This window comes from Macaca nemestrina, chromosome 12, assembly GCF_043159975.1.
Source record: "Macaca nemestrina isolate mMacNem1 chromosome 12, mMacNem.hap1, whole genome shotgun sequence".
NCBI lineage: Eukaryota > Metazoa > Chordata > Mammalia > Primates > Cercopithecidae > Macaca > Macaca nemestrina.
The window spans coordinates 12430620-12458505 of record NC_092136.1 but is presented as its reverse complement, the minus strand read 5'-3'; the positions used below and the strand labels follow the sequence as shown (position 1 = coordinate 12458505).

General features: G+C 54.4%; 1 long non-coding RNA gene across 1 annotated transcript; it reads left to right on the top strand.

The window, feature by feature from the left end:
• The first annotated feature begins 1653 nt into the window (after positions 1-1653).
• On the top strand, positions 1654-27878 carry LOC112424560 (uncharacterized). The gene is made up of 3 exons (XR_003015340.2): positions 1654-2325; positions 3730-3935; positions 17314-27878. It is a non-coding gene; the product is annotated as an uncharacterized lncRNA (long non-coding RNA).
• Positions 27879-27886: the final 8 nt, after the last annotated feature.

Below are 27886 nucleotides of genomic sequence, written 5' to 3'. Positions count from 1 at the left end.
GGCCCCCAAGGGTCTTTCAGGCCACGTTACAGGGCCAGAAACCTTATTCCTACCCCACCCTCACCCCATCTGTCTTCCCACACCCCTTCACCCTGTAACCTCCTCTTTATCCAGATTCTGGCTCTCAGTCTCTCTCTTCTCCATGGTCATCCTGACGCTCCCCAAGTGCTTGGCTCAGCCCCTCAAATCCCTCACCACCCTCAAAAGATTAAAGTTGGTATCCCTTCTTCTGGCTTGGGACAGCCCCAGCCTTGGTCAGAAGTTTGGCCTTGGGACTCTGCTCTGAGACATTCCTTATCCCTTGGGCAGCTCAGGCACCCCTGAGACTGACTGAGGGCCATGGGGGCTAGCAAGACCCCCTTCCTGGGATGCACTGTGGAAGCACCTCGGTTTGCTGATTACCAGGTGAGTGACCCGGAGTCAGCCCCTCAGTCCTTCTGAGCCTCATTTTACCAGTCTGTACCATAAGGATGTTGTTTGTTAATCTTGACTGGGTCTTAGACCCCTGTGAAAAGCTAATGAAGCCGGTGGACCTCTCCTCCCTAGAAAAGTGCATATACAAACAGAGACACAACATTTTGCCCATCATTGGGTGTGTGTTGGGGTGGGAGTCCTTTGGGTTCCAGATGAAAACCCCTGGCCCAGAAGCCTGCAAGACTGCTTCCAGCTCTGTCAGTCTGAACCCAGTTCTCTGCCCTCCCCATCCTCTCCACAGTGACTTCTGGGTGTGGGGGAAGAGGGGACAGTTAGGGAGGTAGGCTGCTGGTCTATCCACACCTTTTCTCCCTCCTGTCTCAGTGGTCCCCTCCCCCAGCATGTCCTGTGGCTGGTGCCAGCTTGTCTGCAGCTCAGACCAGCGTTTCAGTCCCTGTTGGAACCCACTGAACTGGCTTCACCTGCCTTTCAAGGTATTTAAAGGTTCTTTGACCAAATGCTTTTTGATCCTTCGCTGATGGGAACCAAGCAGAAGCTCTTGGGCCAACTGTCCCCCCTCCCCCCATATGATTAGTCTCTAAGAGCTCTTTTGATATTGCAGAAACCTTCTGTGGTTTGTTCAAAGCCCTGGGCCTTGCAGCCACCTCCCCTGGGCACCCAGGCCAGTCAGCTCCAGCCTCCACCGCCCATCCCCAGGGGTGGCCTAGTTAATGGGGGCCTCCTAGCGCTGAACAACTCTGGCCTGAGTTTGAACCCCAGACCCGAGCCCAGCTGGTAGAGGGGTCAAGCCCCCCTCTTCTGAGGGAGCCCAGGCCAGGTCTGGTAGTGTGGGATGGGGACCTGTTCCCCAGGCTTCAGCAGGCCATGACTCTTCTTGCCGCCCAGCTGAGGTTGCACAGACAGGCATGCAGGCCCACGATGATAGCAATTGACCTGTTTCCAGATCTGAGGCTGAGGTTGAGAAGGGGAAACTGAGGCTCTGAGAAGTCCAGGGTTCAGGCCTCGGTGTGTGAGGGGTCAGGAGCCAGAATCCGCCAACCCAAGACCTGCTCCAGCAGCCCCCATCCCAGCCAGCACCACTCGCCGCCTGCGCTCCTGGTCCTCCAGGGCCGCGCAGAAGGCGCGCCTGGGCTGAGTCCCAGCTGCAGAATTCTTGGGGGGCGGGGGACGAGGCGTCTCCGCTCTTAATAGCTGAGCGCCCGCAAACGCCCGGCCTGGGCTCGAGGCCGGCGCCGCCAGCGACTGGCGCCCCCAGCATAGAAATCTTTCTCCGCAACTTGGACTGACCCACCCAGAGCGCCCCGAGTATCCGGCCCGGGGCGGGGATGCGCGTGCGCGGAGGGGGTGCCGCGGAGCCCGCGTGAGCAGACAAATTACCGCGGACCTGAGAGGACGCGTCCGCGCCAGCCCGGAAGGAGGAGGGGGCCGGTACACAGACGGGGGGCGGGGGAGATGACTCTCTCTGAGGGATCCCCAGCCCCAGGATTGAGGCCCCACCCTCTGCCCTAGCTGGAGTTGAAGACCGCAGTGGGGGTGGGGGCCTATCCCTCGCAGGTGGAAGGGTGATCTGCGCCGGGAGAGCTGGGACTGTCCCAGTTCAGCCATCCCTGGCTCTGGGCTGAGGAGGATGACAGGAGAGGCCCCAGCACTCCAAGACTGGGCGAGTTCAGGTGGCCAGGCCCCCTCCCTCACCAAGGCCTCCGGGAGCTGCTGGGCTCCTTGGCCCTGCCGGCCTGAGTGCCAGAATCCAATCCTGCTCAATAATAATCGTCAGAGCAGCCGGCAGCACTTACTGAGCTCTGAGGGACTGCCAGGCCCGGGTGCCAAGTGCATAACACGCATTATCCCATTTAATAGTCACGGAAGTCCCGTTGTGATCCTCTTAGGAAGGTGAGGGGGCTGAGGAGGCGAGGGGCGTGGCTTGCCTGGGGCGTGGCTTGCCTGAGGTCGGGCAGCCGGCGGGGTGGAGGGACAGGTGGGAGTCACACCAGCTCCAACCAGGTCTAGAGCCCAAACCTTCAATGCCTGGGCTTTCCTGCCTTTGACTCCTCAGAGCTCTCCTGGAGGCTGAGCAGGCAACAGAGCCTGCTCCTCAGCTGGGTGTGGCCCGTGGGAGGTGAGGGGGCGCAGAGGCCGGGCACCCTGGAAAGGAGGAAGAATGGGGGACCCCCATCTTCCTGGCTGCTTCATTTCCCGCTCTCTTCCTGCTCCCACCCCTCCCAACGGTGGGCGTCCCCCAAGGCTCCGTCCTCTCTTCCCTTTTCTTTCTCACCCACTCTCTTCGTGACCTCATCCACTCCCACGGCCTCAGCTTTTGCTTCATCCCCATTCCCAGCACTGTCTCTGGGGCCCTGACCTCCCTCCCAAGCTCCGCAGCTGTGTACTTAGTGAAGCCTCTCCACCAGGTGGAGGAAACTCATTACCTCCCTGGAGTTACCCCACAGCTGCTAAGGCCCCATCACTCTCTCAAGCCCCACATCGGTTCCCCAAAGCCTCCAGCTGCTCTTCCCCCACACCTAATTAGTGTCCATATCCTTCAGACCCTTTTCTCTGCCCAGCCTCTCACACCCTCTTCTCAGACTCCTGAGCCACCTCCCTAAGTCAGACACTCAAGCCGCTCACCCTCCACCTCACCTGGCTCCTGCCCAGTCACTTGCCTCCCCCAGTCTTTTCCATCCATGCCCTCCCTCCCCGTGGTTTTCTTTTTCCTTTCCTTTTCTTTCCTTCTTTCTTTCTTTCTTTCTTTCTTTCTTTCTTTCTTTCTTTCTTTCTTTCTTCCTTCCTTCCTTCCTTCCTTCCTTCCTTCCTTCCTTCCTTCCTTCCTTCCTTTCAGACAGAGTCTTGCTCTGTAACTCAGGCTGGAGTGCCTGCCTTCCTTCCTTCCTTCCTTCCTTCCTTCCTTCCTTCCTTCCTTCCTTCCTTCCTTCCTTCCTTCCTTCCTTCCTTCCTTCCTTCCTTCCTTCCTTTCAGACAGAGTCTTGCTCTGTAACTCAGGCTGGAGTGCAGTGGCATGATCTTGGCTCACTGCAACCTCCGCCTCCCAGGCTCAAGACATTCTCATGCCTCAGCCTCCTGAGTAGCTGCGATTACAGCCACCTGCAATCATGCCTGGCTGATTTTTGTGTTTTTAGTAGAGATAGGGTTTTGCCATCTTGGTCAGGCTGGTGTTGAACTCCTGGCCTCAAATGATTCGCCCACCTCCTAAAGTGTTGGGATTACAAGCATAAACCACCGCGCCCAGCCTCTCTGTGGTTTTCTGAGACACAAGATCCAATTGCGCTACTGTCTTCTCAGCCCCTGGACCTTCGATGGCTCCCCGCGCCTGTGGAAAGGAGCAGCTTAGCCTGAGACAGAGTCTGCCCCAGTGTGACTTTTGACCTCCTCGTCTTGCCCAGTGCCCTGCCTTCACCTAAAAACTGAGTTCCTCCCTATGGGTTTCCACCTTTCAAAGCCCGTCTTCACTGTCACTTTGTCCAGGGAGCCGTCCCTGATTCTCCCAGGTGAGTTTGAACTCCCCTCTTCTGTAGCCCCATGGCACTTCTCAGCATTTCGGTGACGGAATTGTCCAAGTTGATAGCATTTATACAGCTCTTCCATCCCGCTTTCTGCCCACCTGCTCCACCCCTGCAACGGACGGGGAACTCTTTCAGGGCAAGGATCGCCCATTACTATCCACCCTCATCTTCCTCCTTTCACATTTTTTATTGATCCATTCAGCAAATATTAATGACGTAGCTGCTATGTGCTAGGCACTGCATATACAGAATCCTGCTCTTTCTCTGAGTAATTGTCATACAGTGCGACAAGTGCATGAACAGGTGGATTCAGGGAAACATGGCCCTGGTCAAGGATTTCTCCAGGCTCCCGAATGCCAGGCCCTGGCCTGAGCACTATGGGGGTGTGCAAGCTTGAACGAGACCAAGCCCTGCCCTCCAGGATGGTAGCTGTATGGAGACAATAGGATGTACACAAATGCAGGTCTGAACACAGTGCTTTGGGACTACAGAAAGCAGAGCAATGACCTTGGCCCTGGGGAAATCCTGAAGCTTCCCAAATGCCCAGCACCTTGCACCAAGCAGTAGCCTCGTAAATCTTTGTTGAATTAAATTGGTTATGGGAAGAAAGGGGACATAATAGAGACTGAAAAAGAAAATTAAGGTTATTGGGGGCAGGCGGCGGGGGATGACAGAGCATTTTCACATCTGCATGAAGTCGCCTTGTCACCCATCCCAGAGGGATGTCTTGTGGACAAATGAGATCATGGACGTGCAGTGCTCTGAACGCCTGGGAAGAAAATAACTATACAAATACCGGGGCTATTATTAGTCTATCCCTATCAGACCAGATAAGTCCTCTCCTTGTGGCCTCAGTTCCCTCCTGGTAATATCAACTGTGCCCTGTGGCAATTTGCTTCTCTCTGTCTCTGGGCCTCAGTTTCCCCATCTGCAACATGAGGACATACCATGAGATGATTCTGAGGGTCTCTGGCTCCTCCAGGGAGATGCTCCAGGGATAGCTGTGTCTGACTAGGGGATGCCTTTTGTCTTCTCTTGACTGCCACACCCTGGGCTGAGTTGGGGAGTCCTCATAAAATGTCACAAAGGCCACTCCCTGTGCTGTTTGTCTTTCTGGTCAAACAAGGCTACGCAGAACATGAGGCAAGTATGGGCTTCTCGGCCGGAAGTTCCTCTCTAATTTCTGGGGAACAGCCTTAAGGCCTGTTTTCTGAAAAAGACCTCTGTGTGAGCCCCTTCCCTCCACTCCAGGTCTGAGGTCTGTGTTCCCCTGGGGAAGGCCCATCCCTCTCCAAATCCCCATTGACCTCTCTCTTTATGGCCAGAAGTGTTGGGGTGCCAGATGCTTCAGTGAAAGGGAATGGAAGCTGTAGTGAGAGAGAAGAGAAGCTTCTCGCACAGGAGAGAAGCTCCCCCATGACCTGTCCTTAGCTAAGGCACCACCACAACCCTGACCCTGCAAAGCAGAGACCTTGGCCATGTCCCTACTTTCCCTCTTTTCCTTACCTGGAAACATTTTGTTGGTAGTGAGTCCTGGTCTTTTTCCTTCCTGGCTCCAGTCCTTCGCAGCCTCCCCTGCCCCTCATTCATGGCCCTAGCCCCAGTCCTTCCATCTTGCATCGACTTCCTCCCTAGGTCTCCTCCTCTGCCTCCAGCCTGGCTCCCTTCCTGTCCACTATCCTAAGGGCAGCAAAGCGCAAGTGTGACCAGGTTGCTCTTCAGCTCAAAGCCCTTCCATGGATCCATAATTGCTCTTAGGAAAAAGCTCAGATTCCCTGTCTGGCAGGCAGGGCCCTTCCTGACCTAACCAGAGAGGCGAAGTCATCTTTGAGAGAGTTCTGCGGCTGAGAAAGAGCTCACTAAGGGATGGGGGCGTGGGGGGCATTTCAGGGACAGGGAAATGTGGTTTCAAAGGTGGGGAGATATGATGGAACCTGGGGTGGGAAACATCAGAAAGCAGATATGGCAGGAGGCTGCAGTGAGTGTCCAGGGTGTATCAGGCACACCTACTGTGTGCCAGGCTCTGTCGTCATGCTGAAGATGCAACAGTGACCAAAACAAAGATCCCTGCCCTCAGGAGCTGGCATTTAGCAGAGGGAGATAGCAATCAGCAATGAGCAAAAGAAGGAAATGTTATAGTGTGTTAGAAGGTGGTGAGTGTTTGGGAAAAGAAAAGGTGGAGAGAAGTGAGGGTTATCTGGGGGTGGATTGCAATGTTGAGACAGGGTAATGAGGGTAGGCTTCATTGAGAAGGTGGCATCTGAGCAAAGACTTGAAGGAGGAGAGGGATTTAGCCCTGCAGTTATCTGGGTAACAGTGTACCAGGGAGAGGGAACAGCCAGTGCAAACGCTGTAGGGTGGGATAATACCTGGTTTGTTGGAGGAAACCAACGGGGCTTGTGGAGCTGGAGCGGAGGAAGGAAGTGGTCAGAAGAGTGTAGGGGGAGAGTGTTGGGGGAGAGGGGAGGACAGGTCACTATGAGAACTTAGGGAGATGGGAAGCAACTGGAGTGTCTTTTGTAAGAGGAAGGACATGAGCTGGCGTATATTGTAAAAAGATCACTCTGGGTGTGTGTGTAGGGAGCGGGGGCAGCTGCAAGGAGACCAGTCAGGAGACTGCTGCACTAATCCAGGCAAGACATGATGGTGGTTCGAATCAGGGTGGGTGCTGTGGGGGTGGTTGGGAGGGCTTGGATTCTGGATCTATTTTGAAGGCAGAACCAACTGGATTTCTTCATGGATTGGACGTGGGTTGTTTCAAAAAGGGAGGAGCCGAGATCATCGCCTCCAAGGCTTTGGCCTGAGCCATGGAAGGCTTGGATTGCCATTGGCTGAAATGGGGTTTGTGTTGGAGCAGTGCCTTTTCTCAATCAATTTTTCACTATCACCCACCCTCAGGAGCCTTTGAAGACATTTTTCTCTAATCACTTCCCCGCACAACAGATTTTTTCTTTTTTCCTGATGGAGTCTTGTTCTATAGCCCAGGCTGCAGTGCAGTGGCGTGATATGGGCTATGGGCTCACTGCAATCTCTGTCTACTGATTTCAAGCGATTCTCCTGCCTTGGCCTCCCGAGTAGCTGGGATTACAGGTGCGCACCACCATGCCTGGCTAATTTTTGTATTTTTAGTAGAGATAGGGTTTCATTATGTTACCCAGGCTGGTTTTGAACTCCTGACTTCAGGTGATCCACCTACCTCAGCCTCCCAAATTGCTGGGTTTATAGGCGTGAGCCGCCGCGCCCGGCCCACAATGGAATTTTAACACCACAGCTATGACGTATACATGTTCATGTACTTTGGCCCTTTGGAAAATTACAAACCATTGTAATATCAATATTTTTCTGTCCCCCCAAGAACCAATTTTTGCCCACTGGGGAAGGTGGCATCCCTGTGAAGAAGGCATGTGTCAGAGCGAGTTGTGTAACGGAGAACAGGTGCTCAGCTTGGCATGCGTTGGACCTGAGCTATCTAGTGCAGGGAGGGGATGCTGAGTGGACAGTGGAACATTTGAGGTCCAGGCTAGAGGTATGGATGTGAAAGTCATTGGTGTATATATGCTGTTGCCATGAGACTGGGTGAGCTCACCAGAGGAATGAGGAATGAGATCAGAACCAAAGTCTGGGCTTGAGGCACCCCATGTTGGGCTGTCTGGAAGAAGAGAAAAAAGCAGCAAAGGAGACGGAGAGGGAAAGGTGAGAGAAGTAACAGAAAACCAAGTGAGTACAGCAGGTGACCTAGGAGCCCAGTGGAAAGAGTGTTTCAGGGAAGAGGGAGGGCTACGCTGCCAAATGCCATGGGGTCAGGGGCAAGTGGCAGAAAGACTGAGAACTGACAGTTGAGTTTAGCCATGGAGAAGTTCCTTTTTGGTAGGAGCATTTTATTTATTTATTTATTTTTGAGATGGGGTCTCACTCTGTCACCCAGGCTGGAGGGCAGTGGTATGGTCCTAGCTCACTGCAGTCTTAACGTCCTGGGTTTGAGCGATCATCCCACCTCCCGCCTCAGCCTCCTGAGTAGCTGGGATTACAGATGTGCGCCGCCATGCCTGGCTGATTTTTATTTATTTCTTTATTTTTTCTTTGAGACAGAGTCTTACTCTGTCGCCCAGGCTGGAGTGCAATCACGTGATCTGGGCTCACTGCAACCTTCGCCTTCCAGGTTCAAGCGATTCTCCTGCCTCAGCCTCCCAAGTAGCTGGGACTACAGGCGCCCACCACCATGCCCAGCTAATTTTTTGTATTTTTAGTAGAGGTGGGGTTTCATCGTGTTAGCCAGGATGGTCTTGATCTCCTGACCTCATGATCTGCCCTCCTCGGCCTCATGAAGTGCTGGGATTACAGGCATGAGCCACCACACCCAGCCTTAAAATTTTTTTGTAGAGACAGGGTCTTGCTGTGTTGCCCAGGCTGGTCTCAGACTCCAGGTTTCCAATCCTCCTGCCTCGGCCTCCCAAATCGTTGGGCTTACAGGTATCAGCCAGCATGCAAGGCCCATAGGAGTAATTTTGATAGAGTGGTGAGGATGAAAGCCAGATTGGAGTGGGTTTAAGAAAGAACAGGAGGAGAAGAACCGCTGATAGTGGATAAAGACAACCCTGGGAGGAGTTTTGTTGCAGAGGGGAACAAGGAATTGGGTGGCAGCCACAGGGGAAGCAGGATCAAGAGCAGGTATGTGTAAGATGGGAGGAAAAACAGCCACTGACGGGAATGGTTTGGTGAACTGAGACGGGATGACTTGCTGATCAGAGGGACTGGGCTCTGGTGCCTGCCTGGGTGGTGGGTGAGGGCAGGCGTGGACAGTCATCTCTCCTAGGACTCGGGGAGGCAATGTGTGGGTGCAGAGGCTGGTGGGGGCGGATGTGCCCGTGCAAATCTGGAAGTACTTCTGAGAGACTGGATTGTCTTCAGGGAGTGAGAAAAACAAGGTCAACAGCTGAGAGTGAGGACGGGGGAGGGTGGGGTGGGGTTTGAGGAGAGGAGATCGTGAGAAAGCGTGAGTCGCCCACGAGCAGGGGAGGGTGAACGGAGTCAATGGTAAGTGTGAAGGATCGCCAGCCGTGAGCCTTCCTGCCCCACTAGGGCCGGGGTCAGCTGCCCACCTCCGGGCTCCTGGGGCTCCCTGACCCCACTGAGGTTTAAGCCTTTACTGCTCCAGGAAAGGGTTACCAGCAAGCCCCGTGCAGTCCGGCGGGCAGCCAGCATTTGAATTCTCCTCCAGTGCTCACTGGCTGTGTAACCTGGGCAAAGTTTTTGTTTGTTTTCGTTCATTGTCCGCATGCCTCAGTCTTCTCATCTGTAAAGTGGAGGCAGAGGTAGGAGGAAGCAGTTTGTGTTATTGCTATCCTCTACTCTGTTGTTGCTATTTTGTACTGAGGAGGGCTCAGTAAATGAAGAGTGAAGGGTGAATGAGGGGAGGGGAGTTTGCTTGGGGCCCCCACAGGCCAAGGAGTGGAGAGAGGAAGGCAGGTGTCACAGCTCTGCCCCCACCCACAGAGGACTCTGACTCTCTAACCCCAGCGCTCAGCTCCCATCACGTGAACTGGGATCCCTGAGGAAGCTCTCAGGTGGGCAGCCACCAGCTGAGGACAGACCTCCCAGTGCAGCCCAGGACAGTCCCTAGCGCAGCCCAAGGCCAGGACCACGCTGGCCGCTCCCTCTGCAGAGCCCACTAGTGTAGGGAGGAAGACAGGGATAGGTTGGCCTTCTTCCCTGTCCCCACCCTCAGGACGTCCTCCCCAGCCTGGCCCTTCCTGTTTTTCCTCCCTGGCCCCTGGAGGCCATTTCCTCCAAGGGCTCAGGGAAGGGTGTTGCTTTGTTTTCTCCTGAGCCCAGAGCTTTCTGGGCTCATGAACCTCCAGATCTGGGCCTTTGAAACCCTCTGGAAAATAGCCTGGCTGTCTAGCCCCTCCCCAGAGGCCCTGATGCCAGGAGTAGGGTGGAGCTCTGCTGAGGGTGTGGTCAGCGTGTGTGTGTGTGTGTGTGTGTGTGTGTGTGTGTGTGTGTGTAGGGGACAAGAGGATTCACGGGGACAAATGTGACTTGGCTGGCAACAAACCATGGCAAGACCCCAGGTTGGGAGCTGGCAGCCCTGGGAGGGGGCTCCCAGTCCTGCAGGGAACCTGCTCTGTCATGCCCAGCCAGGGCCTCTTGCTCCTAGAACTTCACCCTCCACCCTACAACCCAGAGGTAGCAATAAAGCCTCCCTCACAATAAAGAGCCGCAAGGAGCAGGAGCTAATGGGCAGAGCGGGCACTGGAGACTGTTATGAGAGCAAGGTTCCTCACCATTCCCCAGTGCCTGCTGGGGAGGGAACCGCTAAGTGCCAGGTAGTGTGAGGCTGGCCTGGGAGTGGGGGCAGATGAAGTGCTCAGCAAGTCTCCAGCCTTGCCCTTCATCCCCTTAATGAACCAGCCATCATCCACCAGAAGCTTCATTCTCAGGCCCCAGTGGAGGCTGGTGCCTGCACTGACGCCTGGCTACCCTGATCACTCCTGTGTCCTATAAGCTGACCGCCTAATAGAGCAAAGGCTCCCAGGAGCCTGGCAGAGCCTGGCCACTGCCCCATCCCCACCCTTTTTCTCATCTGGGATGCCCAGCCCTGCCCCTCAGCCCTTCCCTCTGGGCATCCCAGAGGAGAAAATTTAACTATCTCAGGCAGAGCCATGGCACAGGGTCCAGGAGCAGTCCTCAAGCTGGGGGACTTAAGTCATCACTTAGCAATGCCCTCCTTGTGCTGGGGGGAAACCAAACAGAAAGGAGAGGGAACTTGTCTAAGGCTGCACAGCCATTCTTTCTAGCATGGCTGGTGGCCTCCCTCTGCAACAGCCAGACTCTGGCTTCTCTTCAGGGGCCAGTGGAATAAAAGAGGTCATCCTGTTTCTGCCCCTGCTACTGATATCAAGCCAGAAGCAGCATAGTACAGCGTGATAATGATTATGAGTGTTCCATTTTGTTGAGGACCTACTATGTGCTGAGCAGTGTTCTAGATGCTAAGAAGATGATAGTAAGTGAGACAGAGTCTGTCCCCGTGGAACTAATGTTATTGCATTAAATTCTTTTTTTTTTTTTTTTTTTTTGAGACGGAGTCTCGCTCTGTCGCCCAGGCTGGAGTGCAGTGGCCGGATCTCAGCTCACTGCAAGCTCCGCCTCCCGGGCTTATGCCATTCTCCTGCCTCAGCCTCCCGAGTAGCTGGGACTACAGGCGCCCGCCACCTCGCCCGGCTAGTTTTTTGCATTTTTTAGTAGAGACGGGGTTTCACCGTATTAGCCAGGATGGTCTCGATCTTCTGACCTCGTGATCCGCCCGTCTCGGCCTCCCAAAGTGCTGGGATTACAGGCTTGAGCCACCGCGCCTGGCCTACATTAAATTTTTATAACACCCTATGTGGTAAGCGCTGCCATCTCCAGTTTACAGGTGGAGAAACTGAGGCTCAGATAAATGACTAAGAAGTAAAGTGAGGTCCCATAGCCAGTGAATGGCAGAGCAGGGATTCGAACCCAGGTGTGTCAGACCCATCCATAGCCTGGCCTCCTAACCACTGTGATACACCAGAAAGAGCCTTGGTCTGGGAACCTGAGACATGCGTGGGTCACTCACTGGGGCTTGGCCTTTGGCACGGCCTTCCTCTCCCTGGCCTGAGTTCTCTCATGAATAGGTGATCCAGGAGGTTCCTTCCAGCATTTCTGCAATTCTGGAACATTGAAAGACCTGGAAATCTGGCTCCCCAGAAGATCCAGGCAAGAATTTCTCTTCTCCTTGTTATTGCATCCAAGTTGGTGGCACAGGAGCTCAGTGTGTAGGGGAGGAATAAAAGCCATGGTCAGGCTTGGACTCTGACCTCCGTGGCAGCCTGACCTGGCTTTGTCACTATCCTCTTTAAGTTATCCTGCATTCCGTTCCCACCACTGGGACTGGATACAGAAGGCCCACGTTCTAGTCCTGCCTCTACCTCCTCTAACTTGCTGTGTGATTGGGGAAGTCTTGGCCCCTCTAGGACCTCAGTTTGCACATTTGCTGGGTAAGACCATTCCTGATGTCCCCCTGGCTCTCTGATCTAATCCTATAAGCTTGTTGAGCCCTTCATCGGGGCCCAGCCCTTTCTGGGCCTTGAATTTGTCCTAGAGTTTATGAGGGTCAGGTACTCCACTCCCACCCCTCACTTCTACCTCCCTATAAACCAGGAAGGGAAGAATGACTTGCTTCACGCTGGTCCTGGGGTTCCCCTCCCACCCTCTGTCCCCCGTTCCCCCATGCCTAGTCTCTGAGTCCTTAGCCCCACTGTGAAGGCTGTTTTCTCTCCCCGCTTCCCTCCAGCCAGTGAGGTGGAGGTGGGAATAGGGGGAGAAAACACAAGGGAGCAGCCAGAGGATCACGACAGGTAGGACTGGGGGTTGGCAAGGGCTCTGCAGAGACCACGCTCCCCTGGAAAGGCATTTCTCATCGTGGGCACGCCTGCCAGGTAGTGGGAGGACCATTTCTTTCTTTTCTTTTTTTATCATCTTCCAATGTGGCTGGGAGTGAGGGGGCTGAGGGAGAAAGACTCCTGAGATGGAAGAGAAGCCAGGGGTCTGTGGCCAGCCTGGGCTCAGATTGGTGGGCACTAGCACTCAGGGTCTCCCCCACCGCACTTCCCCCTGCAGACCCAGACCCAATCCGGGCTGCACCCCTAGTTAGGCAGGGGAAGGGCTAGGGCTTCTCCTCTCTCCTCCAGGTCTCTCGTAAGAATGACGTGGGGCGTAAGTGCCCCACCCCATTTGACAGACGAGGCTGAGGCTGAGGCTCAGAGCAGAGAAGTGATAGGCAGGTTAGGTGCATGTGGTAAGTGACCAGCCACCTGGGAGTTATCGGGCCTCTTCTGGCAGGGATAGGGGTCTGGGAAGGCCACCCAATGGGAAAGAACTATCTCCCCTTCTTTCTTAGAGGGGTGGGGAAAAACCAGTCAACAGAAGAAGCAAAGAGGCCAGCCCGACTCCTGAGGTTTCCCAGAGTCCATGTGCTGTCTCTAGACTCCAGAACTCTGCCTGGGTGCTCCCTCTTTCTGGAACTGCTTCCTCTATCTGGTTAACTCCTACTCATTCTTTAGGTCTCAGTTTAGATGTTGCCTATTCCAGGAAGCCTTCCCTCATTTCCCCAGGGTTAGGTAGCACTGCTGTGTGCTCCCGCTGCTCCCAGGGCTTCCCCCATTAGGGCACGAATCACCTGCTTTGTCATTGTATTTCTTCTCCGCAGACAGGGAGCTCTTTGAGGGTAAGGCTGTGCCTTATTAGCCTCTAATATCTATCCCCAGGCCCAGTGTGGAGCTGAGTACAAAGCTGGCCCAAAGAGCTGTTTGTTGAATTGGTGAGTGACTGAATGGGCATCTATAGAAATCGACTATGTGCCAGGCCTGTGCAGGGGGTTCCAATGTAAAGGAGGCCAGAGCCCCATGGAGTACCCACCTGTGCAATGGCCCAGGACGCTGTCTGGACAGAACCTGGACAAGGCGAGGTGAGAGCTCAGAGAAGGAAAGGATAGCTTTGGAGTCGGGATACTGGGAAGCTCTGGGAGGAGGTCCAAGAGGCCTGGGATGACAAATTGTTTGGGGCAGGTTTAGGGCTGGGGGCTGGTTTAGTGACCTCAGAAGAGGCTCCTTTGTCCAAAACCCAGGACTATGCCTAGGAACGGACCAGTGAGGGGGCTGGCTGAACAGGGAAGCTGAGTCACGTTCTGGAGAGCCATTTCCAGGTGAAACCAGAAAGGGCAAGCGTCATGCTCAAGGCAACACAGATGGGCCACAGCTCCCAGCCAGGGCTCTGTGCCACCCATGCCCCGCTCCTACCCCCTGGCAGCACCCTGGCTCTGAGTGAACAAGCTGCCCCAGTCCCTGAGGGTGCACGCATACCAGGGGGAGGTGACAATAAGAACTTATCAAATGGCTTGTAGGAGGCAGCCACAAATTTCAGCGGCTACGTAATGTGGGTCTAATGTTCACTTAGCAGAGTGAGAGTCTGAAAAGTCAGTGCCCGCGCTCTGACCCTGCTGCGGCCGAGGCTGTTGAAGCCATGGAAAGCGAGTCACTCAGCAGACATCAAGCTCTGTGCTGGGGCTGGTGTAGGTGGGGTGTGGGGCTGGAAGAAGTCTGAGTTTCCAGACGCCAGACCATGCTGTCGGCCCCAGCTGGCTGCTCCTGGGGGAGGAAAGGAAGCAACATTTTTGGTCTTGGAAAGGCCAAAAGCCCGGAGTCAGAGCTGCCCATCTACAGACGGGGCGGCGAGGAGGTGTAGCCCTGGGGAACCCACCGCTGAGTGACTCGAGTTTGGCTTTCCTCACAAGCCTCTGCTGTTTCTCTGAGTGCCCTGGGACCCCTAGTTGGGGGGCAGGAGGGGAGGGGTCCTTCCCTCAGCCAGCCCCCAAATACCTACCGTGGAAATGAGGCCCCACCTGGGCCACGTGGGGAGGGACTGAGCTCAGGGCTTTCCTGAAGGTCAAAGCCTCTCCTTTCTGAAGGCCAAAGAGGCATCCTCACCTCTGAGCCCACACGCAGGGCCTGGGGTCTGCCTCTGCCCTGTCTTCCTGTGCGACTCCAGGCAACTCCTCAGCCCTCTCTGGGTCTCGGTTTCCTCATCTGTTAAGTGGCTGGAAAAGTCTCCAAGCTCTTGGCCTGCTACAGAATCTTGCAAATGATACATAAGGCAGCTGCCCACACCCTGGCCCTGCTCTGCTTTTCTGTTCTGTGCGGCATAGGGTCTTTGTTTTGTTCATGGCAGTACCTGTAGCCCTGGAGCAGTGCCTGTTGCATAGTAGGTGCTCAGTAAATACTGGTGGTTTCTAAACTCCCAGAAGCCACCCCACCTCCTCGCTGCAGGTCCCTTCCTCTTGGAAGGCTTTCTGATTCATCCCCTTCTCGTCCTCCAGGTTCTGTTTTGTCCCCTCCTAGGCTGGGCTGCATTACAGACTCCTGTGCACGTGTTGGTATGCAAATCTGGAAACCTCCCCCCTGTTTCTATTCCACCTTCTCCTTTCCATCGTGGGTGCGTGGGAGCCATGTCTTCTTTTAGATCCCCCTGGCGCGGCTAGGATCAGTGCCAGGGCCTTGGTGGTACAGCCAGTGCTCCATAGAGCTGTTTACAGCCTGCCAATGATTCACCCACAACAACTGAGAGAAGGCTTTGCCCAGGCGGGGCCCAGGCCCAGGGGAAGCAAGGGAGACCATGTCTTCAAGGCCCACTGGGATCTGGAAACAGGGGCCTGAAAGACCTCTCAGAATAGCTTTGGCCTAGGAGAACAGGGATTGGGATTTGGGGGTCCAAGCTGGGCCAGGATTGAGAGAATTTGTTCTGGTTCAAGCCCACCGATTCATTCATGTCCAAGCCTTTGTCAGTAGCTCACTCTGGGCACCTTGGGTTGGGAGCTGGGGGATCTGCAATGAACCAACCCAGGTCTCGGGCTTCGGAAGCTTGCAGGGTGATGGAAAGGGGGCCGGGCATCATGAGCCACAATAGAGACAGCTGTGTGGGTACAGCCAAAGTTGTCATTCACTCAGTGGGCTGAGGCTTCGTCGAGGAAGGGCTGTCCTAGCAGAAGGAACAGCACATGCCAAGACACAGAGGCCACGCCCAGCAGTGAGTGGTTGGAGGTGAGGCCTGCCTTCCTGTTCTATATGGCTCTTGCCACGCCTCCCCTCTGGGGTCTCTGTTTTGTCATTTGTAAAAGTGGAGGTGGTAGCCAGGCGTGGTGGCTTATGCCTGTAATGCCAGCACTTTGGGAGGCTGAGGCGGGTGGATCACCTGAGATCGGGAGGCCGAGGTGGGCAGATCAGCTGAGGTCAGGTGTTCGAGACCAGCCTGGCCAACGTGGCGAAACCCCATCTCTACTAAAAATATAAAAATTAGCCAGGAGTGGTGGCATGCATCTGTAATCCCAGCTACTTGGGAGGCTGAGGCAGGAGAATCGCTTGAACCCAGGAGGTGGGGGGTTGCAGTGAGCCAAGATGACTCCACTGGACAATCTATCTAACCTGGGCAACAGAGTGAGACTCTGTCTCAAAAAAAAAAAAAAAAAAAAAAAAAAAAGAAGTGGAGGTGGTGTTGCTTGGGTAGGGGGTTAGAAGTTGTCCTAAAAGTTTCCCATCGGCCTCTCCAGCTCTGACACGGGTATTCTGTGGGAGTGAGAGGAGGTGAGTTGCTTACAGGGCAGGGATCTGGGTGACAATGAAGTTCTGGTGGCTGGGCAGGGAGGACAAACAGAGCTGTCTGTTTAGGCAAGGAGTGGAGCTGGGAGGAGGACACTGCCAGCCAATTGGACTGTCTCTCCAGGCCCAGTGTTTACTGATGGAATAAGGGAGTTGGGTGTGTCAACAGTGGGGAATGAGGTGGCTCTGCACTACACACACATGGGCTGTCCCTGGACTAGGCCATCAAGAGGACCATGTAGGGCACTGGCTGGTGGGAGCCTGTGGAGCCCAGTGCACTTACCCATTGGGTGCTCAGATGGCTCAGCCCAGGCCGAGTCTCCAGGCCTCTTCCCCTGTCTCTCTGGCTCAGCTTGAGGAAAGGGGCAGGGGCGTAACCCAACCCACTCTGGGAGGGGAGAGAGCCCTCCACCTGCTCCTGACCTCTCCCGGCTTGCTCCCCTGGGGACATCCCACCACATGAGTTCTAGTCTTGACTCTGCCACCAACTTGATGAGTGGCTCTGGGAGTCCCTTCCCCCTCTCAACTTCAGTTTCATTCTCTGAAAATGAGAGGCTGGGGAGAGGTTTATGGGACCCCATCTTTTTTTTTTTTTTTTCTTGAGACGGAGTCTCACTCTGTCACCCAGGCTGGAATGCAGTGGCGCGATCTCCACTCACTGCAAGCTCCGCCTCCCGAGTTCACGCCATTCTCCTGCCTCAGCCTCTTGAGTAGCTGGGACTACAGGCGCCCGCCACAGTGCCTGGCTAATTTTTTGTATTTTTAGTAGAGATGGGGTTTCACCGTGTTAGCTAGGATGGTCTCGATCTCCTGACCTCGTGATCCGCCTGCCTCGGCCTCCCAAAGTGCTGGGATTACAGGCGTGAGCCACCGCGCCCGGCGGGACCCCATCTTTGCTTCCACCAGAGCAGTTCCGATTTAAGCAGTTTGTCTGATGAGCCCTTTAGGCCCTGAGCAATTGCTGAGTGTCTACTGCATGCCAGGTGGGCACAAAGTCATGTGGGGCAGCCAGGTTTTCCAGTCTCAGTGTGTTCCTTCTTTAGAAGGGAAGTCTTCCGTCTCCAACTGTACACTGGGGCCACGTGTGGCTCTGTGGTTCTGTGAGGAGACCCAGAGTCACATGCATTGTGGTTCATACCCCAGAGCTGCCATTTGCTAGTGGTGTGACCTTCTGTAACCCCTTTGTGCCTCAGGTCTCTCATCTGGGAACTGGGATGATAGCGCCAACCTAGCTGGATTGCTGTGACCGCCAACACAATGCCTTCTAAGGGTTCAAGGTGGGTGCTCAGTAAGCCTTAGCTTCTATTGTGACTACCAAGGATCCTGGTGGTCCTCCCAGTTCTAGGAAGGGGCAGCCATGCAGAACAAGTCTCAAAAGCCAGCAGGAGCAGGAGAGGGGGATTGAGAATCCCCAAATTGATAGGCAGCCTGGGGCTGGGTGGGGCAAAAGGTACTAGGAGGCGATGCCTCTGCCTTTTCCCCTTCTACTGTACCCCGTCCACACTCCATAGAAGTCAGCAGTTCAGCTGTCCTCTAATGCACCCCACACCCCAACACACAACACACAGGCGCCCCAGCCCTCAGACGGGAAAAACACCGTCTGGCACTAGGTCTGGTTGGCTGGAGAAGTGGAGAGGGAGCCAGACAGCCCTTCCATCATGCAGATGGAGAGACCTAGAGTCTCAGGCATTAGGGAAACAAGTCATTTAACATCCATCAGGACCCAAGCCTCCTGAGCCCCCAGCCTGGACCCCTGCACCCCCTCTGGGGAGCAGAGTAAGACACAGAGCTCCCTAACACTAGACCAGGTGTCCCTTAGCTCCACTCTTCTAGGAGGCTCCCTGAGCACACCCTCTTCAGAGCCTGACTCCCACAGGAGAAGCAGATGGTGCCGGAGTCTGCTGGGAACTGGCTGTCCTGGAGCCCAGCTGTTGCACAGATGTGAGGGGGGAGGGTGCAATGGGGGTTACGAAGGCAGAAACCCTTGGCAGCTCATGCCTGAGTCACCCGTCAGCTCCGGGAGTGGTAATGAGCAGATTAGGGTTATTATAGTCGAATGGCTCGGAGCGCACTTGCTCACCCGAGCAACCGTCGGCAAAGGGCTGATCGCCCACGGCTGCCATGGCCATCACGCCAGGCCCGCCTCTCCCCTGCCCTCTTATTGACCGCACCGCTGCCAAGGCAGCCTCTGTGGCCTTCACACACCTCATTAGAGCTGCCGGGGCATGCCTACCAGCCCATGGCCCAGACATCACCCCACCCGCTCCTCTTCCCAGGTGTGTCAGGGGGACACAGGAGTCTGACGTGGGGCCTCGATAAGTGGACACAGTGATCCCTGACTAGGGAAACAAGTGTATAGTTCCCCACCCACCTAGAATTGGGGCAAGGACAGGTGTGGCAGGGATTCAGCCTCCAGGGCCAGTCCTTGTCTCTCTGGTCACCTACCAGAGCTCTAAAACCAGTGAGGTTCCTGTAGGTCTGGGCCAGGGACATGTCAATCTCCAAGGGGGGAGGCTCCTCCTTCCCCACTGGCCCATGTCATCCCCTCTGCTCCCTCTCAGAGCAGGAAACAGAAGCAATCTGTCCCAGCAGCCCAGGGCTGGGAGGTGGGGCTAGGTGTCGGGGTAGTAATGATTCCGAGTACCGAATCGCAGAGACTGATGGACACTTACTATGTCCTAACAGGCACTGAGTGCTGGACATGTGTCTATCCACTTTGTCTTCCCAACAGCCCCATGTGTGAACAGATTGAGCGTCCCGAACCCCCAAAGCTGAAATCCAAAATGCTCCAAAATTCAAAACTTTTCGAGTACCCACATGACTGATGCTAAAAGGACATGCTCATTGGAGCCTTTTGGATTTCAGATTTGGGACGCTCAACAGATAAGAATAATATAAATATTCCAAAATCTGAAACCCAAAACTTGTTTTCGGTTTTTTTGTTTGTTTGTTTTTCTGAGATGGAGTTTTGGCGTTATTGCCCAGGCTGGAGTGCAATGGTGCCATCTCAGCTCACCGCGACCTCCGCCTCCCAGATTCAAGCTTCAAGCAATTCTGCTGCCTCAGTCTCCCCAGTAGCTGGGATTACAGGCATGCACCACCATGCCTGGCTAATTTTGTATTTTTAGTAAAGACAGGGTTTCTCCATGTTGGTCAGGCTGGTTTTGAACTCCTGACCTCAGGTGATCCACCTGCCTTGGCCTCCCAAAGTGCTGGGATTATAGGCATGAGTCACTGCACCCGGGCCGTTTTTTTGTTTTGTTTTGTTTTGTTTTGTTTTGTTTTGTTTTGGGACGGAGTCTCACTCTGTCGCCCAGGCTGGAGTGCAGTGGTGTGATCTCGACTCACTGCAAGCTCCGCCTCCTGGATTCACGCCATTCTTCTGCCTCAGTCTCCTGAGTAGCTGGTACTACAGGCGCCTGCCACCACGCCTGGCTAATTTTTTATATTTTTAGTAGACACGGGGTTTCACCGTGTTAGCCAGGATGGTCTAGATCTCCTGACCTCGTGATCCGCCTGCCTCGGCCTCTCAAAGTGCTGGGATTATAGCCATGAGCCACCGTGCCCAGCCTGTTTGTTTTTTGAGACGGAGTCTGGCTTTGTTGCCCAGGCTGGAGTGCAGTGGTGCAATCTTGGCTCACTGCAACTTCTGCCTCCCGGGTTCAAGCGATTCTCCTGCCTCAGCCTCCCAAGGAGCTGGGATGACAAGCGCCTGTCACCACATCTGGCAAATTTTTGTATTTTTAGTAGAGATGGGGTTTCACCATGTTGGCCAAGCTGGTCTTGAATTCCTGACCTCAGGTGATCCACCCACCTTGGCCTCCCAAAATGCTGGGATTACAGGCGTGAGCCTGTTTTCTTTTCTTTTCTTTTCTTTTTTTATTTTTTTGAGACAGGGTATCACTCTGTCACCCAGGCTGGAGTGCAGAGGTGCAATCATAACTCACTGCAGCCTCAACCTTCTGGGTTGAAGTGATCCTCCTGCCTCAGCCTCCTGAGTAGCTGGGACTACAGGTGTGCACCACCACCCCCAGCTAATTTTTAAATTTTTGTAAAAGTGGGCTCCCACCTCAGCCTCTCAAAATGTTGGGATGACAAGTGTGAGCCATGATGCCCGGCTCTAAGTATTTCTGATAAGAGATATTCAACCTGTATTGTTGTCATCATTGTCATATCCATTTTATAGATGAGATGACTTAGTCTCAGATGGGTTAAGTAACTGGCCCAAGGTCACAGCGCTGGTAAGCAGCTGGGCTTCAATCCAACCATCCTGACTCCAAAAGTGTATTTGAACTACCACCTTCTGCACCTGCCCCGGGGCTTCTTCGCCTGAGCTGGTGCCTCGCTGCTGCCCTGCTCATCGTCTTCTGGGAAGACGCCTCTCATCTTGCCAGTCCTGCAGCCGGAAGCCTCGGGTGCTGCCCTAGGGCTCCCTGAATAGGCATCCCTCCTGGCATTCAAACTACATCCTTCCTGACTAACCTTCCATTCCCCAAGGTGGCCCTCCACACTTTGGAGCCTCAGCTCACCTCTCACTCTCACGCTTCAGTTTCACACTTCCCTGCCGAATGGTCCCACCTCTGTGCTTTTGCTTAAGCTGTGCACACTTCCCGGAGGGCTCTTTCCCCTATGTCTGCCTGGGCTCCTATGCCCTATGCCTGAGCTCCAATGCCCCCTGCCTGAGCTGATCCATGGCATACAAGCACATATGGAAGCCTGGGGGAAGGAGGCAGTGGTATGTGTGTCAGTGTGGGTAGGTCAGTGACGAGGTTTGGGGCTTTGGGGTCAGTTATGTGGCTTCAGGGCAAGTCCCCATCTCCCTGAGCCCCAGTTTCTGCAAAATGAAGATATCCATCCCAGCTTCTCCCGAAGTTTATAATGGTAATCTGTGAGGTTCGGCACACAATGAATCTATAACTACATTTTGTGATAAGTTTCCCACTTGTGAAGTCAAATGAAGGCCCCCGGTGTTGGCAGTGCAGGAAAACCTGTCCCCTGAGCCCCTTATCCCTAGGGAGAACCCTACCTTCAGTGCCTCTCGGAGCAACAGCGCCAGGAAGGGGTCACTGTACACCAGTTGGTCCCTAGTGACCAGGCCTGGCAGAGGGCCTTTATCCCACTTCCAGTACCCCAGCACCAACCATCCCCAGCTCCGGGAGGGGGTGGGCGGCACCCTTCTTCCTCCACATTGTTGCCACCTCAGAGAGTCAGAATCCAGGGAGACAGTCTCCTGGCAGCAGAGCTCCTGCTCCCCGCCATGGGTGTCTGTGGCGCTGCCGGGCCCACTGGGGGCTGCAGGCACTCCAGCATCAGGACTGACTAGGTCCTGGGAGTGGGAAGGGGACTCCAGCCAGGGACACTGGAGACAGGGCCAGTCTGAGTGCCTGCTCTCCCAGGGGCAGGTGCCAGCATGGTGCCCCCCTCAAGGAGTGTGGCATGTGAGATCGAGGTCCTGGCTGCCCTAGGCTCCTGTGCCATCGAGAGGGAAAGCACCTGGCACAGGTATACAGTAGGTGCTCAGTGATGGGGAGAATCTTCCCTTGGTGGAATTCTGAACACTTTGGGTACCAGCAGAGTCAGAATTCCTAGGGGAGGAGGCAGGCATTTGACAACGGCTGTCGGGAGGATATAGCATGTTCAACCTTCCCCTCTCCATGAGAGGAAGTAGTGACCCCAACGCCAGGACCCTTCTCTGCCCATTCACGCCCACCCACTCCCACCTCTCTGCCAGCCTCAGTTGGATGTGGAGCAGAATGTAATGAGGACTTACCTGTCCACAAGGACTTCATAGCTGTTCCAAAGCCATGGATGGGCAGGTGCTAATGCAGCCCCTCAGTCTCCCCCTTCCCTTACTTTTGGGGTGGGCTTGGGACCCCCGGGGGGTCTTAACTCACTGAAGACACGAGGACCCAGCTTCTGAGTATTCCTAGATGCCATTTCTACCCCTAGAAACTTCACATGGAGCCAAAAGCCCATTTGAAGCTCAGTCTGGACCAGGAGAGGCTAATCATAAAATGGATATTTTTTAAGTGTACAGAAATAAGAATTTATTTTTGAAGGCATGATTTATATTTTGAATGGCTAATGCACTCACATGCTTCAAAATTCAAAATTCCAAAAGGACTGACAGTGCAAAGTCGCTCCTCCTTTGGTCCCCACCACCCAGTTTCCCTCTGCAGAGGGAACCTTGTTGCCAGTTCTTGTGTGTTCTTCCAGAAATTTTCTATGTATAAACCGTCACCCTCATAGGGATTCTCATTTGTTATCCTTTTAAAATGCACACACATCCTGCTCTGTACCTGGCTTTCTTCCCTTAAAAACACATCTTGATTATTGTTCTATGTCACTTGCAAAACAGGTTCCTCGTTCTTATTTTGCAGCTGCAGATGACTTCATTATATGGAAGGACTGCACATTATTTAACTGATCCCTTATTTTTTGTTTTCTGTTTTTTGAAATGGAGTCTCGCTCTGTCACCCAGGCTGGAGTGCAATGGCACAATCTCAGCTCACTGCAACCTCTGCTTCCCGGGTTCAAGTGATTCTCCGGCCTCAGCCTCCTGAGTAGCTGGGATTACAGGCACACACCACCACGCCCGGCTAATTTTTGTATTTTTCGTAGAGACGGGGTTTCACCATGCTGGCCAGGCTCTTCTTGAACTCCTGACCTCATGATCCACCCACCTTGGCCTCTCAAAGTGCTGGGATTACAGGCATGAGCCACCAGGCCCGGCTGATCCCTTATTGATGCACATTTAGCTTGTTTCCAGTGTTTGGTAATTACATGAAACGTTGTAATAAATAACTTTGTACCCACACCACTTCACATGTGTGCTAGCAGACCTGTAGGGAAATTCCCAGGAGTGGAACCGCCGAGTTAGACGTGGTTATGCACAGTTATCAAGGAATGGAGAGGTTGGACGGCCCTCCTTAGAGGTTACACCAGGCTACACTTCCGCTGGCCCTGTCTGCATCTGTCTGATCCCCATAGCTTTGCCAGAACAGTGTTATCAAACTCTGTGAGCTTTGCCAATCTGATATTTGAATAATGGTATATCAGCGTGGTTAGACATTTTAAAGCAACAATTATATTGGTGGCTGTTTACCGAGCAGGAGTATGCCATGCCAGGCACGTTTACATATGACATGCTGCTCATTTCTCATGGGGAGCCACTGGAGGCAGAGAGCAGTTGCTCCATTTTATACAGGAGGAAACTGAGGCCCAGAGAGGTTAGGGACTTTCCTACAGTCCTTACAGCCCTGAAAAGCAGTGTGGGGATTCGAACCCAGTTTGTCTGACTCGGGCCAATACTCCTTCCTTATTCCAGGCTGCCTTTCAGCGACAGGCTGCTGAGGATACCCTAGGCCAAGAGCCACCCCACCTGGCCCACCAAGGCTCTGGACCCTCCCAGGGCTATTGCTTCTCTGGAGTTGAGTGATGAACAGAGAGTTGGACCCCCACGGCCCTGCATGGGGGTAGAGGCCCTCCCTGAGAAGGATCTCCAGAGCCCAACTCTGCTCTCCCAGGGTGCGGTTCCATGGGAGGTGGGCTCCACTGGTCCTAAGCTCTGACAAGTTAGCATCCCCAGAGGGCAAAGCTGACAACACCTCCCTTGGCACCCCCAAGGGTTCGTCTCTCAGCAGCAGCTTCCGAAGGCTGTTCCCCCAGGCCTCTGTCCCTTTCCTGAGCCCTTCCCTGGCCTTTTCCAGGCAACCCACAGCCCCAGCAGCCTGGTCACATTTAGCGCTGGAACCCTGATCCCTTGGGCTTGGCCCCACTCCTCTCTGGATCCATGCCCCCAGATCTCTTTGGCACAACCCACAACTGGCTGGCGAGCCCAGAGATGGGGGAAGAAGGGCCCTGAGCCATGAGTGCACCTCACTGCATGGCCCTGACAGGTTCCTCTGCCTCCCGGGGCCTCACTGTGTCCACAGCCTCCTGCATGCCACAAAGCACCTCCCCGATGTGCCAGCTCCTCCAGTGCCAGCCTCATCCCAAGGAAAGTGGAGGCGACTCCCACTACTCAAGGGGTTGCTCCCCATGGCACCCCTCAGGCCGCTGTGGGAGACTATGAGCCCCTCACAACCAAGACTATTTTCCCCACTCCCTTCCCCACAGGCCCTAAATGGCCCAGCAACAACTCTGAACTCTGATCCCGGTCAGCCCAGCACGGGTGGGGCAGGAGGTTCTGCCAACAGTGAGAGAAACTCATTAACTGAATGTCAATAGGATTAAAGGCTCTGATGGTCCAGGAGAAAAGTGTGACGTGACACATTATGACAGATGCATGGAAGGGCTCCCGGGGGTAGGGTCCCGTGTGTGTGTGTGTGTGTGTGTGTGTGTGTGTGTGTGTGTGTGTGTGTGTGTGTGAGATAGAGAGGGGGAAGGGAGGCATAGTAGCAAAGATGAGAGAGACAGAGACAAGTGACAGAGACAGAGAGAGAGAGAAAAGCCAGAGACAGAGGATAGAAGGAGAGAAAGGAAGGCATGAGAGACCAAGAAAGGAGAAAGTTTAGAAAAAAAGAAAGACTGAGAGAGACAGAATCCCAGTTACAACCAGAGAGATAGAGCAAGAGAAACCAGAGAGATTGAGGGAAAGAGAGAGACATAGAGAATGAGAGAGAGCGAGAGAGAGAGAGATTGAGTGAGAGAGTGCCTGTGCGCGCATGCCAGCGAGTGTGACAGTGCAGAGGGATGGGGGAGGGGACAAGCAAGTTTGTAAATGAGAGAAAAATGAAGATTGAGCCCTGAGAAGGGTTCCGCCCTGGGAAGCCTTTTGAGGAATCTATGGACGGCATCCCCAGGGACTCAGAATGGCAGCTTTGTCAGTCAGAAAAGGACGAGATGTATCAAACACCCACGGGGTGTCAGGCTCTGCTGTGGTTGCCGGGGGCAGGCAGGAGCTGGAAGAGCAAAGAGAGAGGGAGGTCGACTCTGCCTTGGGGATTCCAGACTTACAGAGGACAGAGGAGCCTGAAGTCCAGAGAGGCTAGGTGAGGCAGATGAGGTGTTGGGCTTGGGACTCCTGGCCTTTCAGTCACCACACAGTCCCACGACACTGCACAACTGCATGGGACACACGCACACAGAGACACACACACACACACACACACAGCAAAGGCGTGTGACTCTCAGTGCCTGGTGTGAGGTTTGGAGGCCATCGTTTCAGGTCTGCTAGGCTAAGCAGTTTGCAGAACAGTGGCCAGGAACGGGGGATACTGAGTAAAGATTAGAGTCAGCTCCTTGAGCTGTAGGAAATGATAGAGACATGGATTTAAGTCCCGGCTCTGCCATTCTTTGGGCGTGTGATCTTGTTGGGAGGCTTTCTCTCTGAACCTCAGTTTCCTCTCCTGGAATAGCAGGATGATAAGAGCAGGGCTGTTAGAAGGTTTAAAGGAAAACCCCTGGCACAGAGGAGTGCTCCATGGTCCTGCCTCTCCCTCCCCTCATCCCAAGTCCCTGTGAAGATCAGGAAAGTCATTGAATGGAACTGGTCTTGGAAAGAAGCTGGGTGGAGCAGGATGAATGGGAAAGGGCACGGTTAGTGTCTAGTTGTTCTCCCCACGTCTGGCCCTTTCAGCCGTGGAGCCAGGAGAGTTGAGGTTGCAGATCCCAGGCAGACAGCCCGCAACCAGTAGGATGCACTGCGCTCATCCAGCCGGAGCAGACCTGCCCAGTCCCACCAAGGCACTCCCCCATGCACATCAGGGCTCTACTGGGGAGGTGCGCAGAGCAGTGGGGAGTCCCAGAGCTGTCCGTTCCAGCCAGGGCCCACAACATCTGCTGTGCCCGTGCTGCCCAGGCTGCTGGCTGGCATAGAAACAGGCGGGAGGCTGGCCAACAGGCACTCCAGGAGTGTAAATTCCACATTTGCATCATGGATGTTCCCAGCCCCAAGGGCTGCTGACCTTTATGGCTGCTGCCTTGGTCCTTCCTCCCCTTCCAGCTCCCTGAGTGCAGCCAGGCTGGCCACCGGATGCTGGAGCCTTGAAGGGGAAGAGGGGGCAGGTGGTGGTGGCCAGGGGCTGTTTGCCATGGGGGACGGGAAGGTAGGCCCTGCAGAACCCAGCTTGCCCTCCCCTCCCCAACCCATGCAGGAGGAGCCCACTCTTCCCTGATTCAGCATCCGCTGCCCCCTCCCAGCCAGGACCCCTTGTATTCCCACTGCAAGTCAGCCTGACGCACACACGCAAGGGTAGCTTGGGCCCCGGATTAGCAGTGTCACCAAGACATCAGTCGCCCCCGGCTGCCTGCGACATCTCCCTGGGGATTGCCCCGTCTGTGCTGAGTGGCAGCGGTACTGAGCAAACTGTCAGCTTTTCTGGACTCAGCAGTCAGGCCTGCACCTTTGAGGGGTGAAAACCGCTCCCTGGGCCACCCCCAGCCCCGGCCAGAGGACTCTCATCAGGGGTGGCTTGGTCAGCCAGCTGGCTGGGCAGATTCCCTGTGATACATCTCAATGAAAATCCATCTACCTGCCCTCAGGAGAGCAGGCTCTGACCTAGGGCCCAGGACACAGAGATGGGGTGCTGAGCCCTGCCCCTGGGGGCTCACAATCAGAAGGATCTATTTATTTGTATCTGTTGTTCATCCCGCAGATATCTCTTGTGCCAGGTGCCTTGCGGATAGTCATGGGTTCAATTATATCCCCCCAAAGGAAATGTTGAAGTCCTTACTCCCAGCACCACGGAATATGACCTTATTTGGAAATGGGGCCATTGCAGATGTAATCAAATTAAGGCGAGGTTCTGCTGAAGTAGGGTGGCCCTTAATCCAATATGACTGGTGTCCTTCTGAGAAGAGGGAAGACAGCCCTGTGAAGGCACAGACACACTAGGAGAATGCCAGGTGGTGACAGAGGCCGAGATGAGAGTGATGCATCCACAAGCCGAGGAAAACTGAGCCAACTACCAGAACGTAGGGAGAGGCAAAGGAGGGTTCTCCCCTGCAGGTTTCAGCGGGAGCACGGCCCTGCTGATGTCTGATTTCAGATGCGTGACCTCCAGGACTGGGAAACAATCAAGCTTTGTTGTTTCAAGGCACTCAGTTTGTGGTATGTTGTGATGGCAGCCCTGGGACACTGAGACAGTGAGTGACACCATTCTAGACCTGCAGGGGCTTACAAAAGAGCAAGGGGGAGATGGAGACGTGCAAACAGGTTAACAAATGTGTATGGCCGGGCGCAGTGGCTCACACCTGTAATCCCAGCACTTTGGGAGGCTGAGGGGGGCCGATCACCTGAAGTCAGGAGTTCAAGACCAGCCTGACCAACACGGTGAAACCCTGTCTCTACTAAAAACACAAAAATTAGCCGGGCGTGATGACATGTGCCTATAGTCCCAGCTACTCAGGAGGCTGAGCTTGCAGTGAGCCAAGATCACGCCACTGCACTCCAGCCTGGGTGACAGAGCAAGACTCCATATCAAAATAATAATAATAATAATAATAGTAATACCTTCCAGGCACAAGTCCAAACATCCTAAAGTGACCTAGAGCAATGGAGACACCCCACAGACAGATTCCCTTTTTTTTTTTTAATTTTTGAGACTGAGTCTCACTCTGTTGTCCAGTCTGGAGTGCAATGGCGCGATCTTGGCTCACTGCAACCACTGTAACCTCCGCCCCCTGGGTTCAAGCGATTCTCCTCCCTCAGCCTTCAGAGTAACTGGCATTACAGGGGCACATCACCACGCCCGGCTAATTTTTGTACTTTAGTAAAGACTAGGTTTCCCCATGTTGGCCAGGCTGGTAGTCTTGAACTCCTGA